Below are 18,012 nucleotides of genomic sequence, written 5' to 3'. Positions count from 1 at the left end.
GGGATGGGGGGTGCGGGGGATGGCCGGTTGAGGGGCTTTTGCTGGGGACTTTACTGGACTTTCCCCTCTATGGTCTGAAAAAGAAGATAGGCAGGCTTACAAATTAACATGCAGTCATGTACAGTGAATCCATTCATTATTTATAACAGTGAAAGCAATCAAACTAACGGTTCTATATGTATACACTATTTGTATACACTATTTTATGATACCATTGTTTTAGCAACAAGGGTTCCGAACTTCACAGACGACATGAATCAGGCTAAAATTGGTATTATTTTCATGGTGTTACTTTTTCCTGCTTCTGTCTCCGAACCTATTTGGGAGACACAGGGTAACAGAACCACTATTCCTTTTCTGATTCCATGGCTGAAGCTGCTGTTTGGTCTGGAATATTCAGATTTGTGTTAACGACATGCTGAGGACAAAAGATATCTGTGATGATCTCAGAGAAGCAATTGTTGCTGCTCATCAGTCTGAGAAAGGTTGGAAAGCCATTTATAAACAATATGAAGTCTACCATATCAGTCAATCAATGCCAATCTACCCAGGCGTTAGTGTCCCAAATTCACCCCAAAGTAAACATTGTAAATGTTAAAGGAGTAACATTTGGTGGTTTTTATATGCAAATTGCACAAGAGGGCATTGAAGAAACACAATGAAAGTATTAAATATGTCTGTTTAATGTCTTTAGTTTTAGAGATGCATTTTAAATTTATCGTCCAATTTTCAACCGGTTGAGAATGTTCTGCTTCACACATGGATAACCATACAAGAGTAGGCTAACAAATGCTTGAATTTTCAAATTAATCAGCTTTCAGCCCCTTATCCTTCGCACATATACGTAGATTATTATACACTGCAAGAGGGTAATGGCTGCCAGGCTTTAGTGGTGGGAGTGTTATGTATGGTAGCAGCCTGAGAGGTATTTCGAATGGATTTACTGCTACTAAAGAAAGGCTTCAACATAGCCAGACCCCATTTGCTTCATCAGAGAAGGATGTGGTCACCAATGTGACAATTTGTTTGAGCGCAGGGAGTCAGGGTGGATTAGGGCTCATGGTGATGACACAACATAGACAGAAAATGTTTCTGTGAAATTAAAACCAAACAAGCACGCTCTTGGGCCCCATTCAGCGATTAATGCATCAATGTATTTCACTAGTAGGCTGTAGGCCCCCCTATAGCAGCCGGCATTATTGCTTTTCTTTATTATTGTTTTTTTTTTAACCAGGAATACCCCATTGAGATCAAAATCTCTTTTGCAAGGGGACCTGAAAGCTGATTAATTTGAAAATTCATTTGTTAGCCTACTCTTGCTACAGTTGTGCATGTTATTTATTGTTTGTGATACGCATGAGATCTGTTCATTTTATTTTATTTTAGTGATTTCTGAAAACTAGTGATTTCTTTGTGTGACTGCTCCGCCACGACAGCAAATATTTTCTGTGACACGTGGAGCATAAATGATCAGTACTCCACCACATTTTTCCCCTTGGAATTAACCAGAAATGCATATTCATTCACAGCTGTTCATTAAAAAATGTATTCCCAGTGGTGCATGCCCCTGGACCCCTCTAGACGGTCACTTTTCTCAACCTGTATTAAACCCCCCATTTCAAGTTACCCCCTTCATTATACTGGCAAAAACTTTTAATTCTAAGTTCATGGGAGGGGTCTCATGTCTTGACCTGCGGGGCAGCCCCGCAGAATTGGTTTATGCCAATACGGCTTTGAAAATATGGAGAAAAATTTTTTTAAAGGAAAAGGGGAGTGGAAACAAGATCATGATGAAGCAAGATTTGTTTGCTTGGGGGGGGGTTGTAATTGTGGAGTGTATTGTTAGACTATTGTCTATTGTCACGTTTCATGCTTGTCATGTCATGTTTCATGTTTAGTCATCGTCTTAGTTACGTTACTGTCACGTGAAGTATTATGTTAGTCTAGTCTCGCCATGTTGTTATGCTTTATTTCTTGTTACATTTAATTTTCAGTCATGTTATGTTTCATGTTTATTTTTTTGTTACGATTTAATTGTTAGTCTTGTCACGTCACGTTATGTAGTTTATTCATGTCACAGTTGCAAACTTGTTATGTCATGATTTATGTTGTTTCATGTTATGTTGTTCCGTTCATTGTTTAGCATACACTTTTTTGTGTCTTTCTGCAAACCTTGCATTCATGCTTTTTCTCTCACTCCCTTTCTGTCACTCACGCTTCCCTAATTGTTTCAATTTCCCTTGTCTACTTACTAATCTATTAACGCTAGATCAGGATTGGGTAATACTAACATTCTAACCATGTGTCCATGTTTCCTTACGTTTCTTGTGCATGTCACTTACTAACTTACTAACGCTAGGGCAGGATAGGTTTATTACTAACGATTATTAATTATCTTGTTAATTTGTCAATCCTCCACACCTGATTTCCATTCTCATTATGCTCTCAAGCTAATTGGCTACACCTGTCTACACCTGCATATAAAGCTCAGTTTCATGTCATGTCTTTGCGAAATTGTTGCCTCCTGTTCGTCAGTGCACCTCTTTAGCGGTTTTGTCAAGCCATTGTCTACCCGTTACGATCCAAGCCTGTTTATTGACCAAAGATTATTGACTTCTGTTTTGTTGACCATTGCCTGCCTGTACCACGACTTTGCCTGCTGTCTTTGTGCTTTTGCCCTGCGGAGCAGACTTCGGTCTTGACTCTTGTGCCGTCATCGACCCTGAGTCTGCCTACCGTCCGCCTGTTTTTCTGCCCCACTGACAGCTTTCCTGGCTACTTGACCTTTTGCATGGTGTACCGATTACGAGACTGCCTTCTCCCTCGGTACTGTACTTTGGTTTCGGCTGGATTTTACATGTATGAACATTGCTTGTTTTTTGAGCAACCCCCCACGCACCCATCGCAACTATATTAGTTATAGGGTGAGGGCATATGAGAGGGTACCACTAGAGGGTGTTAGGAATATGGACAAGGGTCTGTATGTAGGAAAAGGGTGTACAGATGTAGAAGGTGTAGGAAGGACGGGTGTTCAGAAGAGGATTGTAGACTGTCTAAAGATCAGGCTGTGTGTTTTCATTGTGGAGGAAATAACGAGGTAGGATTGTCAGAGAAGGAAAATGGAATGTGAAGTTGAACTGAATAGAGCTAAGAATAAAATGTTCTATGTGGAGGCAACAGGATTGAGGGAAGAAAAAGAAACTTGGAAGAAAGAGCAGGACAGACATGAGACAGTGGAAAAATAACAAAGGGAATATGACTGAGAGATTATAAACATGGACAGGAGAAGGTTTTGGCATCCATTGCTATGGTAATAAACTGTGATGGTGAGATTGAGCATAACATATAGAGCATAACATATCAGTATCTGTGTTGTTTACGAAATATAGTCTTGCTTCTTCATTTTTATCAAGGGAGCCAATTGTGGAGCCCACTGTAGTTGTGGCTCACCTGCTATGTGATAAAAAAAATCTCACTCCAGCGAGTTGACAAAGGTGGCAACCTTGTAAATATCCTTTTTTTTTTTATAATCAACTTGGCCTTTTTGGGAACACTTTTTTGCAGGGGGTAAATGGTAAATGGCTGGCATTTACATAGCTCCTTTATCCAAAGCGGTGTTCAATTGATGTTTCTCATTCGCCCATTCATACACACACTCACACACCAATGGCGATTGGCTACCATGGAAGGCACCGATCAGCTCGTCATGTCAGGAGCATGGTTGGTGCCTCCGACTCCACATGACTGCTCTTACCACCTGAGCCAGTGGGACTTCAACACTTTACAGATGGCACTGTATACACTTTTCACATAGTATTAGTAACAATTCTTCTCGATTTGTTGACAGTTTTTTGCAACAGTTTCACCTTCTTTTTTTATCTAACCCATTAAGTAGCTTGCAAATGACCCTGACTTGATGTATGTTTTTGTAGACCCCTGTCACATTCGAGCCATCTTCCAGTTTGTGACTCCAGAGTCTGCACTGATAGCAAGCAGCTCGAAAGCATCTCGTGACACAATCATAACCATAATGTTAGCTTGCTATCCAAAGTTTAGTTGGGTCCACTGAGTTTATTCATGGCTAGCTCTGTATAGTACAGTGAGTTAATGTTAACAAGCACACAGGGCTTACATAGCTGAGATAGCAATGATAAATTATAGGAAACATGGGTTACCATACAGATATCTGATCAATGCAGTGAGTGCATCCAGGTGTATTGGTATCGCTGCAGGCTGTTCTGATAGAGCAGGTTAAGTACGGATTTTTAAAATGCTATTTTTAACAACTGAGGTTAGAGCTTTGAGCTAGTTTGTTATCTGTGTGCTGCTAATCACTGAAACTGCAGGCTACCTGGTGTAAGTGACTGTTTGCCTCCCTCAAGTCCCTGCAATTCCTTGCCCTTACTGAGACCTGGATCACACCTGACAACGCCGCCACCCCTACTGCTCTCTCATCCTCCTTCTCTCACACTCCCACGCCTTCCGGCCGTGGCGGTGATACTGGTTTGTTAATCTCCCACAAATGTAAATTCTGTTCTCCCCCTCCCTGACCTGTCCATATCCACTTTTGAGTACCATTCTGTCTCAATGTCCTACTCTATTAACCTCTTTATTGCTGTTGTCTATCGTCCTCCAGGGCCCCTGGGAAGATTCCTTGATGAACTAGACACCCTTCTCAGCTCCTTCTCTGAGGATGGCACCCCACTGATCCTCCTGACTTCACCTTGAAGCCACCCTGGCTGTTGCCTTCCTACCACTACTTCACTCCTTCAACCTCCTGACTCTCTCTGTCCCTGATGTCTCATAGCCACCTTGCACATCCACTCCCATGTCCGCCACCCTACGTACCTCCAGGGCGAGCCTTTGTGCAGCTGAGAGGAAGTGGGGGAAATCCAAAGACCCATCGGACCTCACAACCTACCAGTCTCTCCTGGCGGCATTCTCTTCTGCTGTCACCGGGCCCAAGGTCAAATACTATCAAACACAAATTCATAACTCCACTATTGGAAACTGTTCTCAATTTTTTTCCTCTCTCCTCAACACGCCTCCTCATCCACCTCATCCACCATTGCAGATTTCTTCAATGAGAAGATCACAGACATCCGCAGGTCCTTTGCAACCCCCCCAGGCCCATCCCTTCCTTTTCCACTTTCTCTCCCCTTGCAGACTCCGATGTTTCTTAACTCCTGTTCGCCCTACCACTTGTGCCCTTAACCCGATCCCCTCTTCTCTCCTCCAGACAATCACACCTGACATCCTCCCCTTTGTCACCTCCCTTGTGAACTCCTCCCAGTCTTCTGGCTGTTTTCCATCACCACACTGCTGGAAAAGCCCACCTTGGACCCCAGAACTACCACCCGGTTTTTCCCCTTCCTTTTTTATCCAAAACAATTGAACAAGCTGCTTCTAATCAACTCTCTTCTTTCTTTCCCAAGAACAACCTGCTACCCATCAGTCTGGCTTCAGACCTGGCCACTCGACAGAGACCGCATTCCTCCCCATCAGTGAATCACTCCATGCCGTGTGAGCAGCCTCCCTCTCCTCGGTTCTGATTCTTCTAGACCTCTCTGCTGCCTTTGAAACTGTGGCACTCCATCCTCCTGTCCTCCCTGTCAGCAACGGGAATCTGCGGCCCAGCCCTGAACTGGATCGAGTCCAACCTCTCTGTTTGGTTCTTCCAGGTCACCTGGGCTGGTACAGTATTGACACATCGGCCCCTTGCCACAGGCGTTTCCCAGGGCTCAGTCCTTGGCCCATTTCTTTTCTGTGTTTACACTAGATCCCTTGGCCCTGTTATTACTGCTCATGGTCTTTCCTACCACTGCTACGGTGATGATAGCCAACTCTTTTTCTCATTCCCACCATCTGACACACAGGTTTCAGCCCGCATCTCTGCTTCTCTGAGTGACATCCAGAGCTGGATGGACAACCACCATCTAAAGCTCAACCCAGGTAAGACTGAAATTATCTTAATTCCTGCTCTAACCTCTCCCCATCTGGATCTCTCCATTTCCCTTGGGGATACCTCAGTGATGCCATCACCCTGTGCAAAGATCCTCGGCGTGGTGATGGACAACAGACTGTCCCTCTCCGAGAAAACTGTGGCGGTGACCCGGTCATGCAGATTCCTCCTCCAGAGAATCCGCCCCTTTCTAACCCCCTACCCGACCCAGCTCCTGACCTAATAGATGGTTTTGACCTGCCTGGACTCCTGAAACTCTCTCCTGGCTGGTTTTACAGCATCTGCCATAAGCCTCCTCCAACTCATCCAGAATGTAGCAGCACTCTCACGTCACCCCCCTGCTTACTTCCCTCCACTGGCTGCCAGACATTGCTTGCATCAAATTCAAAACATTGGTGATAGCTTTCCAAGCAGTTAAGGGGTCAGCCCCAGTTAACCTCCAAAAGATCATCAGACCCTACACACCTGCCAGACCTCTTTGTTCGGCCACCACGGGGCACCTGGTGCCTACCCCTCTCCGCACTTCCACATCCCACTCACGACTACTCACTGTTCTGGCTCCACGGTGGTGGAACAAACTCCCCGTGGAGGTCAGAACAGCAGAATCTCTTACCACCTTCAAGCGCAGACTGAAGACACACCTCTTCAAGCTGCACCTCTCCCCACCCCTCCCGACCTCCCTGTAAACCTTAACTGTTGCTGTCTTGTGTTATTATGCTAGGATGATACCTTTGCTAGTTTTGTTTGGCTAGGTAACCTGTTTATTGTTAAATATATTTGCATGGTGTGGTATTAAAAAATCAAATAGGCCCTAGTCCTTATCTTTGTTGTACTGTTAGCAGTTGAAATTGGTCATGGGTATACACTTTGCACTTTGTTGTTTGTCACTCTGGATAAGAGCATCTGCCAAATGCCATTAATGTAATGTAACTATAAGTAACTATCCATTAATTAACTTTGCCAACTAGCTACTCTCACTCACTGCTTGTGGCACAGGTGTATTGGCGGGCAAATCTTCTACTCTTGGCACACAAGTATAAGTACTCCCACAGACTGAGCACCCAACTAGCTCAATCTAACCTGAGCAACAGCCTGCTGTAGGAACTACGACTCCCACAATCCCACAGGACAATTCCGTGACGTCCACCCCGCATGACGTCTAGCTTGTTTCAGCCAATCCCGTAATGGCGGGAGCAATAAACTTTCCCGTATAAGAGCAAGACATGTTCTCGGGATTTTTCGCTTCTTCCTTCTCTTGTGCATTCCCTTCTTCGACACACCCTTTTTGGCCAGTCGCTCCAGCTCATCTGCTCCAAGACTCGGACAGAGGCTGAATGCTGTACAGTGCACTACCAGGCGTACGGACACACCTAGTTACCTTGCGGTAAGTTCGTGGCCTATAGCGAGTGGAAACTGGTGTACGCGGAACACTACATCAGTTTACCCCTGCAAAGCTCACCAAGGAACAACATCAACAAATTTTTTCATTCACAGCACCATCGCGGCTCCTATAAGGACAGCACGTCTTTTGGATCCAATGCGTATTGACTCAGTAAGAGAACAAACATTCAGGCATAGCCAGTGTTGACTGATATTGTGAATCTGTGTTCTATATTTGCTGTCTTACCGTTTGAATGCATTTTTGTTAGCCATATATATAGCTGAATTGATTCGCCGTCTTTCGCGTATGTAATTAGAGTAAAACTACGCAAGTAGTCTCTTCTCACAGCTAACTTTATCACTGACACGCCCAATTTACCTTTGCTTTGTCCAAGGGACGCGCACGCACGCACGCACGCACGCACGCACGCACGCACGCACGCACACACACACACACACCCTACTAACTTCCCCTACTAACGTCCCATTAGTTTATCTGTTCTGTGTTTGTACGTTGTTTAATAAATATATTTTTTTAAACCCGGTGTCTGTTTTGGCATCACATAGACATGAGAGCCGAGTTAAAGCAGTCTTTCAAAGAACTTCCAACCTTCAGGTTATCGGTATGTTTAATCATTAATATTGATTATTTTAATTATTAATTAAAATACTACATTTGTGGTTAGATATTTCTGATAACAGTAATTTTATGAGACTGATTTTGCAGTTATACTGCTACATAACATTAATGGGCACCCCGGTTTCGTAGAGAGTAAAATCCCTACGTTATTTGGCGGCCTGTGCGAGGACCCTACATAATTTGGTGCCCTGTGCGAAGGAACCTACACTGCCGATTCGTCACTGAATGTGGCTAATTCATAACGTTACCAATGTTTTGTGATGTTTTGCCTATGTACCCTGTACGTCATCAATCATAAAGATCAAGTGCATAATGTATTATGAAATCATACTTACGGTTTTGTAAGCTAATATTACTGAATTATATAGGGGATTTAATATATTACACAAAGACACTGTAGTTAAAATCTCCAGGGTGGACCAAGCTTGTGATTTGGCGGGCCAGGCCTATCTTCAGGCATTGGAACAGCAGAGGCCAGAAGAATGACCAAGGAGAACCAAGCCTCAGAGTCAGGGGAATTTCTCTGAAAATCAACATGAAGTTACCCAGCAAACAAACCAAAACAACCCAGAATTATGACCCAGTATGTCAACCAAGAAATGTGTTTACAATGTGTAACTGCCATTTCACTAAGCGTGCGGGCCTAATGCTTGTATTTGAATCTTGTTGCAGTTTCTCAGAGTTCTATATTGTTAGTTCTTTGAAAGGGAGGTTTTTACTCACAATTTCTTAAAATATAAACATTCAAAGGTAATTTCAAGACTGTATGCCATCTAATCATTTTGTTCAAACATACTTTTGTTGAGTGTGACTAAAATAAGAATCAGTAACTGATGAGGCATGAATTATAGGGAGGTAATGCGGATGTATCTGGAACGATTTTTAAAAAGTAACAAAAAGCTGCATATCTATAATTTCGGATGATCTGGAACCTTGTAATTTTGCGTTTGTAGAACTATTTAATGCTTAATTTGCTTATATGAAGTTGTTGTTGTTGCCATCTCTGATGAAATCCACTAGCTTAGCACTTAGCAGTATACCGAAAATGCCATTCAGCAGGACTTCCACTTTACCCCCTTATATCGGCAACTCTCATTACAGTTAGCTACCAACCAGAAGGGGTAGCTTACTGCTGCAGAGTCAGCACCCTACTTCCTGCATCTACGGTAGTGTTACAAATCCCTCTGTGCTTGGAAATGTATTGATCAAATTAAGCCTATAGTGTGCTAATTAATTAGACTTAATTATCGAGAGATTCCTAACCTCAGGTGTGTGTTGTGGACCTACTGGAAAAAAGGAAAACAAAAGGGCACGGGACACATCCACCATTTCCATAGGTGACTCACCTTGGTTAGAAGATGACCCCCCTATCCTTGCCCGGGCCAGCCCAATCGTTCTGCCTTCTGCAGCGGCGTGCTCGCCTGGTGCTTTCACTGATAGTTTAATGTATTAGTTTTAGTGGATATAAAAGAAACAAAAGAAAAACCAATAGGCTATTAAGTCAGAGTCATACTACGTGTAGGCAAGTCACTGACCAGTATCTAGCAACGACGTGCAGCAAGCATTAACTGTTTTCCCCGAAGCAATATTTCTGACTGTCTTCACCATAACCCAATCTCAGTTTGCATTCACCTTTCCTCACATCAGTTAGGAGGCCAACCTATATCACATGTGGAACAGAGCCGTGTCCCACTGCCTGACATCACAGCAGCAAGTTCCCAGACAAAAACAAAAAAAGTGGAAAAATCAAAAGAGAACAAGGAATGTCAGTGTGTGTAATTCCCAGTCGTTACATTAGTCTACATTCAGTTTCGTAATCGGTGTGCAGGGTTTTGCAATGAGACCTAGCCAGCATTCAATTAAACATGAAATAGCAAATGTATAGAGTTAAAATAATGTTAGGTCCAAACAAGAAATGATCATTGCTTAGTCATTTTAATTTAGCAGCAAGTTGTTGCGTTGTCTTCCTTAGGTGAGGTGGGATAATGTTTTAATATTTCGGACAAAAGCCTTTTTTTAAGGCCATTTGGCTCTGTATATTATTAGGATATTATCAGCTTAATCTGAACTGAACAAACTGTAAACATCCAACATAATATGACGAGATGGTAATGGTAATATAGTTGTAACTACATTACTTTACGACATTACTAATCCGCCAAATTGCTATATTTTCCTTAGCATGTAATCCACCATATTTTCGGATATAGCAAGGAATCAATCGTATTATATGAATTATATACTTCCGGATTGTTAAAAAAAAAGAAAAAAAAAGGATGGACAGGATGGACATGTCCCTACTACTTTTGGCAGACCATTTCATTGTCCCAACCATTATTTTTTAATAATAGATCATACATTTTCTGTTTTATCAGCTGCACAAAGGGTTAAGCCATTTCCCATTTTGCTCTCCCCACATGCGCTACTTTGATTGGCCAGGTAGAGCCAATCGATTGCGCAGAGCCGGACTCTGCATCAGTTTAGTAATGTTATTAAAGGAGTAACATGGTGGTTGGTGACACATTCTAAGTTTGTATATGCAATTTGCACAAGAAACATGTAAATATGTGCGTTCTTTAGTTTTGGAGAAGTAAGTGTTTTAAATGTATCGTCCTATTTTCAACCGGTTGAGAATATTTTCCTCAGAGTGCGTCACACGGGGATAACCAGGGTGGGGGTAGTAGGCAAAGGCAGGGATCCAGGCGTGCTGATCCTCGGCGTCGCAGACTAGTTCTGGGGACGTGGAACATAGCGGTACCAACTAGATATAGTTGGGCTCACACAGCACTGGTTCCGGAACCAAACTCCGGGAGAGGGGCTGGACTCTGTTCTTTTCGGGAGTTTCTCAAGCAGAGAGGCGCGGGGCGGGTGTGGGGATACTCACAAGCCACCGGCTGAGCGCCACTGTGTTGGAGTTCCACCCGGGGAACGAGAGGGTCGCCTCTCTGCAACTATGTGTTGCTGGGGGGAAAGCTCTGACTGTTGTTTGTGCTTATGCACCAAACGGCAGTTCAGAGTATCCGGCCTTCTTGGAGTCACTGGGCGGCATACTGGAAAGGGTGCCACCTGGAGACTCCATAGTTCTGTTGGGCGACTTCAACGCTCACGTGGGCAATGACGGAGAAACCTGGAAGGGGGTGATTGGGAGGAATGGCCTGCCCGATCTTAACCCGAGTGGTGTTTTGTTATTGGACTTCTGTGCTGGTCATGGATTGTTGATAACAAACACCATGTTCGAGCATAGGGTAGCTCATAAGTATACTTGGTACCAGAGCACCTTAAGCCAATGATCGACTTTGTGGTCGTATCATTAGATCTGCGGCTATATGTCTTGGACACTCGGGTGAAGAGAGGAGCAGAGCTGTCAACTGATGACCACCTGGTGGTGAGTTGGTTCAAGCGGTCGGGGAGGGTGCCGGACAGACCCGGTAAACCCAAATGTGTAGTGAGGGTGAACTGGGAACATCTGGCGGAGGCCCCCGTCTGTGAGGTCTTCAACTCCCACCTCCGGAGGAACTTCTCACGCATCCCGGGAGAGGCTGGGGACATGGAGTCCGAGTGGGCTATGTTCAAAGCCTCCATTGCAGAGGCGGCAAGCAGGAGCTGTGGCCAGAAGGTCATCGGTGCCTGTCGGGGCGGCAACCCAAGAACCCGCTGGTGGACACCAGTGGTGAGGGATGCCGTCAAACTGAAGAAGGAGGCCTTTCGGGCTTGGCTGGCCCGGGGGTCCCCTGAAGCAGCCTCTTCAGTGTCGTGTGGAGGTTGGGGCCAGTACCTGCAGAGTGACAGACTCAGATGGTGGTCCCCATTTTCAAGAAGGGGGACCGGAGGGTGTGCTCCAATTATCTGGGTATCACACTCCTCAGCCTCCCCGGGAAAGCTTACTCTAGGGTACTGGAAAGGGGGCTCCGACCGATTGTCGAACCTCGGATTCAGGAGGAGCAATGTGGCTTCCGTCCTGGTCGTGGAACAGTGGACCAGCTCTTTACCTTGGCGGGGTTGCTGGCGGGGTCATGGGAGTTTGCCCATCCAGTCCACATGTGCTTTGTGGGAGAAGGCTTTCGACCGTGTCCCCCAGGGAACCCTGTGGGGGGTACTGCGGGAGTATGGGGTACTGGGGCCGTTGTTACGAGCCATCAGGTCCCTGTGTAACCAAAGTGAGAGCTGTGTCCGCATCCTCGGCACAAAGTCAAGCACGTTTCCAGTGGGTGTTGGACTCTGCCAAGGTTGCCCCTTGTCACCGGTCCTGTTTGTGATATTTATGGACAGGATCTCAAGGCGCAGCCGAGGTGAGGAGAGTGTCCGGTTGGTGACCTCAGAATTGCGTCTCTGCTTTTTGCGGATGACGTGGTTCTGCTGGCTTCATCGGACAGTGACCTTCAGCATGCACTGGAGCGGTTTGCAGCTGAGTGTGAAGCGGCCGGGATGAGAGTCAGCACCTCCAAGTCCGAGGCCATGGTTCTCTGCCGGAAAACGGTGGATGGGAACGAGTCATTGCCCCAAGTGAAGGAGTTCAAGTATCTCGGGGTCTTGATCACGGGCGAGGGTAGAAGGGAGCGCGAAATCGACAGGCGGATCAGTGCAGTGTCAGCAGTAATGTGGGCGTTGCACTGGACCATTGTGGTGAAGAGGGAGCTGAGCCGGAAGGCGAAGCTCTCGATTTACCGGTCGATCTACGTCCCAACCCTCACCTATGGTCACAAGCTTTGGGTAGTGACCGAAAGAACGAGATCGCGTATACAATGAGCTTCCTCCGTAGAGTGGCCAGGCTCAGCCTTAGAGATAGGGTGAGGACCTCGGACATCCGGAGGGAGCTTGGAGTAGAGCCGCTGCTCCTTCGCGTTGAAAGGAGCCAATTGAGGTGGTCCGGGCATCTGATCAGGATGCCTCCCAGGGGCCTCCCTTTGGAGGTTTTCCGGGCTCATCCAACTGGGCAGAGACCCCGAGGTAGACCCAGAACCCGCTGGAGAGATTATATATCTCTCCTGGCCTGGGAACGCCTCGGGATCCCCCAGGAGGAGCTGGAATGCGTTGCTGGGGAGAGGGACGCCTGGAATACCTAGCTTAGCTTACTGCCACTGCGACCCGACTCCGGATAAGCGGCTGATAATGGATGGATGGATTTCGCCCAAACATTACAGACGGCACTGTATATATATGCACTCACCGAGCACTTTATTAGGTATTTCTTAGACTTCTACTGTTGTAGCCTATCCACTTAGAGTTATGTGTTGTGTGTTCAGAGATGCTCTTCTGCATACCACTGTTGTAATGTGTGGTTATTTGGGTTAATATCACCTTCCTATCAGCTTTGACCAGTCTGACCATTCTCCTTTGATGTCTCTTGTTAACTAGGCGTTTCTGTCTGCAGAACTGCTCATTGGATTCTTTGCATACTGTTGTGCGTGAAAATCCCAGGAGATCAGCAGTTTCTGAGATAATCAAACCACTCTGTCTGCCACCAACAATCATTCCATTGTCAGAATTACTTTGATCAAATTTTTTCCCCATTCTGATGGTTGAACATTAACTGAAGCGCCTGACCCGTATCTACGTGATTGTATGCATTGCACTGCTGCCACACAATTGGCTGATTAGAGATAATCGCAGGAATAAATAGGTGTAATAAAGTAAAAAAATATTCCTAATAAAGTGCTCAGTGAGTATGTGTGCGTGTGTGTGTATATATATATTTATATGTATTACACACACACTTGTGTGTGTGTGTATATATATATATATTATATATATATACAGTGGTGTGAAAAAGTGTTTGCCCCTTCCTGATTTCTTATTTTTTTGCATGTTTGTCGCACTTAAATGTTTCAGATCATCAAACAAATTTAAATATTAGTCAAAGACAACACAAGTAAACACAAAATGCAGTTTTTAAATGAAGGTTTTTATTATTAAGGGAGAAAAAAATCCAAACCTACATGGCCCTGTGTGAAAAAGTGATTGCCCCCTAAACCTAATAACTGGTTGGGCCACCCTTAGCAGCAACAACTGCAATCAAGCGTTTGCGATAACTTGCAATGAGTCTCTTACAGCGCTGTGGAGGAATTTTGGCCCACTCATCTTTGCAGAATTGTTGTAATTCAGCCACATTGGAGGGTTTTTGAGCATGAACCGCCTTTTTAAGGTCATGCCACAGCATCTCAACAGGATTCAGGTCAGGACTTTGACTAGGCCACTCCAACTGGGAACGTCTGGCGGAGGCCCCCGTCTGTGAGGTCTTCAACTCCCACCTCCGGAGGAACTTCTCACGCATCCCGGGAGAGGCTGGGGACATGGAGTCCGAGTGGGCTATGTTCAAAGCCTCCATTGCAGAGGCGGCAAGCAGGAGCTGTGGCCAGAAGGTCATCGGTGCCTGTCAGGGCGGCAACCCAAGAACCCGCTGGTGGACACCAGTGGTGAGGGATGCCGTCAAACTGAAGAAGGAGGCCTTTCGGGCTTGGCTGGCCCGGGGGTCCCCTGAAGCAGCCTCTTCAGTGTCGTGTGGAGGTTGGGGCCAGTACCTGCAGAGTGACAGACTCAGATGGTGGTCCCCATTTTCAAGAAGGGGGACCGGAGGGTGTGCTCCAATTATCTGGGTATCACACTCCTCAGCCTCCCCGGGAAAGCTTACTTTCCTCGGATTCAGAATCTTCATTTTGTTTTTCTTCAGCCATTCAGAGTTGCTGGTGTGTTTTGGATCATTGTCCTGCTGCAGAACCCAAGTTCGTTTCAGCTTGAGGTCACGAACAGATGGCCGGACATTCTTCTTCAGGATTTTTTGGTAGACAGCAGAATTCATGGTTCCATTTATCACAGCAAGTCTTCCAGGTCCTGAAGCAGCAAAACAGCCCCAGACCATCACACTACCACCACCATTTTTTACTGTTGGTATGATGTTCTTTTTCTGAAATGCGGTGTTACTTTTACGCCAAATGTAATGGGACACACACCTTCCAAAAAGTTCAACTTTTGTCTCGTCAGACCACAGAGTATTTTCCCAAAAGTCTTGGGGAACATCAAGATGTTTTCTGGCAAAATTGAGACAAGCCTTAATGTTCTTTTTGCTCAGCAGTGGTTTTCGTCTTGGAACTCTGTCATGCAGGCCATTTTTGCCCAGTCTCTTTCTTATGGTGGAGTCATGAACACTGACCTTAACTGAGGCAAGTGAGGCCTGCAGTTCTTTGGATGTTGTTGTGGGGTCTTTTGTGACCTCTTGGATGAGTTGTCGCTGCGCTCTTGGGGTAATTTTGGTCGGCCAGCCACTCCTGGGTAGGTTCACCACTGTTCCATGTTTTCGCCATTTGTGGATAATGGCTCTCACTGTGGTTCGCTGGAGTCCCAAAGCTTTAGAAATGGCTTCATAACCTTTTCCAGACTGATAGATCTCAATTACTTTCTTTCTCATTTGTTCCTGAATTTCTTTAGATCTCGGCATGATGTCTAGCTTTTGAGGATCACTTGGTCTACTTCACTTTGTCAGGCAGGTCCTATTTAAGTGATTTCTTGATTGAGAACAGGTGTGGCAAGAGAAATTAAACTCAGGTTTGATAAACCACAGTTAAGTTATGTTTTAACAGGGGGGGCAATCACTTTTTCACACAGGGCCATGTAGGTTTGGATTTTTTTTCTCCCTTCATAATGAAAACATTCATTAAAAAACAGCATTTTGTGTTTACTTGTGTTGTCTTTGACTAATATTTAAATTTGTTTGATGATCTGAAACATTTAAGTGTGACAAACATGCAAACAAATAAGAAATCAGGAAGGGGGCAAACACTTTTTCACACCACTATATATATATATATATATATATATATATATATATATATATTACACACACACACACAGTTCACATATTACAGAACACTTAATATCAGATGTAAAACCTTAATATCTGAGTATTTTCTGTAGAGAACATTATAAAACGTCTGTGTTGGGTTTGTCTTGATTGCAAATAAAACTCCTTGCATACACCAATCTGGCACTGGCAAACACCTCAAATCAAACAACTTGAATTTGTCTCAGCATACCTTCTAACAGATCATGCAGTTTTGATTATCACTTTGAGCCATATAATGGGAGTGACCAAATAATATCTATGGGAGAATGTAGCGGTTGTCATTTGCATTTTATTCTTTAGTTGTTACAGTATTTTTAGTTTTCACGCCCTGAAAAATCATATTGGCTATAGAGACTGTAAGGTAGAGCCCACTAAATACCGGGTAGCAGTCATTAAGACTAAACATCAGGCAGGTATATCCACTGGTAATTAAAAAAAAATTTTTAATCATTAAGCGCATAATTACCTTACAGCCAACGCCTGGTTATTCTTGACCACGCTTTTTTCAATCCCACAGTCTACTAGTCAATTGATTTATTTATATTCCGATTATTCCCGGGACAGACTCTGAATTTGTTAGCAATATAGCAGCATTTTCAAATACAGTCAGCTGTTTACTGAAAAAACAATACAACGTAGCAGACTGCACGTTTATGTCACAAAAATTAAGTGAAATATAAACCAGTTTTCTAGTGGTAAATGAACAGATAATGCATTGCGGGTTATCTTGTAGCCTAAAAGCTTTTTTCAAGTCTTCCTGCTCTTTTTTGCTTTCGATTTCTCTAGCATCAACTGTCACGTGTCAAAAGTTTGTGAATGTAATCAACGTTACAGCCCCGCTTTGGCATTCAGAGGGCATTTCGGGGAGAGACGTGTCATTGACCCAGTAACTGCTGCCGCCATCACAGCACATCAATTAAACAAAAACTGCTCAAATATGCGTATTATCTCTTATCATTACTAGTATTTACCACAGCAGCGGAATTCTGCAAAAAAGGCAGACTAACAATTTGGTTAAAATAAAATCAATTCAATAAAAATAAAAGCAATTATGCAGCTTAAGGTATAACATTTGAATCATGATTGGCAGGTTTATGTAGAGGATACGAATGAATCACATGATGCGTTTTTAAATACATTTAGGGTTGAAGGGTTGAAAAAAGCTTGTAAAAACAAAAATAGGTTCTACAGGGAATTTATCAAACATCGAACAAAGGAAAAGGAGGACTACTATAGTCATAAAAATTATATTAAGGCTACCTGGAATGTGCTTAATGATATGATTAAAAATGGTAGTAAAAAGGATTTTCCAACATATTTAGTAAAAAGTGATAATTCAATTATTGAAAATATAGAGGAAATTGTTAAGGAGTTTAATGAATATTTTGCTAAGGCCCAAATTAGGCAAAGGAAATTAATCTTCCTACCGATGAAGACAATCATTTCAACTTTACATTTGACAACAGTAATTCAATGTTCCTTGGTGAAGTATGTGAGAGTGATGCATTAGAAGTGGTTAGAAAGTTAAAAAATAAAAAAATCCACTGATGGTAACTCTATTGATATCACACTTATAAAAAAGTAATTGACTGTGTCCTTAAGCCATTTACTTATATATGTGATAAATCCTTTCAAACAGGTATGGTAGGCAACTGACTCCTATAGGCTTTAAGTCTTTATGCTAAGCTAACACGTTATGCTAACATGGAAACCAAGCCAGTGAATGCACAAAAATTTAAATGAAAGTGAATATCTCGTGGGGGGCACAGATGGCGCAGTGGGTAGCACTGCTGCCTCACAGCAAGGAGGTCCTGGGTTTCAATCCCGGTTGGCTGGGGCCTCCCTGTGTGGAGTTTGCATGTTCTCCCCGTGTTTGCATGAGTTTCCCTCGGGTACTCCGGTTTCCTCCCACAGTCCGAAGACATGCAGGTTAGGCTGATTGGAGAGTCTAAATTGGCCGTGAGTATGAGTGTGTGAGTGAATGGTGTGTGTGCCCTGCAATAGACTGGTGACCTGTCCAGGGTGTATTCCCGCCTTTCGCCCAATGTATGCTGGGATAGGCTCCAGCCCCCCTGCGACCCTGTTCAGGATAAGCGAGTTAAGATAATGGATGGATGGAAGTCTGGGTAAGTCAGAAAAAAGGTATATTTCCCAAAATGTTGGTGTATTCCTTTAAGATTAAATACATGATGA

At 44.1% G+C, this 18,012-nt stretch overlaps 1 long non-coding RNA gene across 1 annotated transcript; it reads right to left on the bottom strand.

The window, feature by feature from the left end:
- LOC133122004 (uncharacterized) lies at positions 1 to 16,578 on the bottom strand. The gene is made up of 3 exons (XR_009708068.1): positions 16,286 to 16,578; positions 9,329 to 9,415; positions 1 to 74 (listed from the first exon to the last, which is right to left on the bottom strand). It is a non-coding gene; the product is annotated as an uncharacterized LOC133122004 (long non-coding RNA).
- Between the last annotated feature and the right edge of the window lie 1,434 nt (positions 16,579 to 18,012).

This window comes from Conger conger, chromosome 2 (assembly GCF_963514075.1).
Source record: "Conger conger chromosome 2, fConCon1.1, whole genome shotgun sequence".
In the NCBI taxonomy this organism is placed as follows: domain Eukaryota; kingdom Metazoa; phylum Chordata; class Actinopteri; order Anguilliformes; family Congridae; genus Conger; species Conger conger.
The sequence above is the reverse complement of the archived record's forward strand: the minus strand, read 5'-3'. Positions and strand labels throughout refer to the sequence as shown.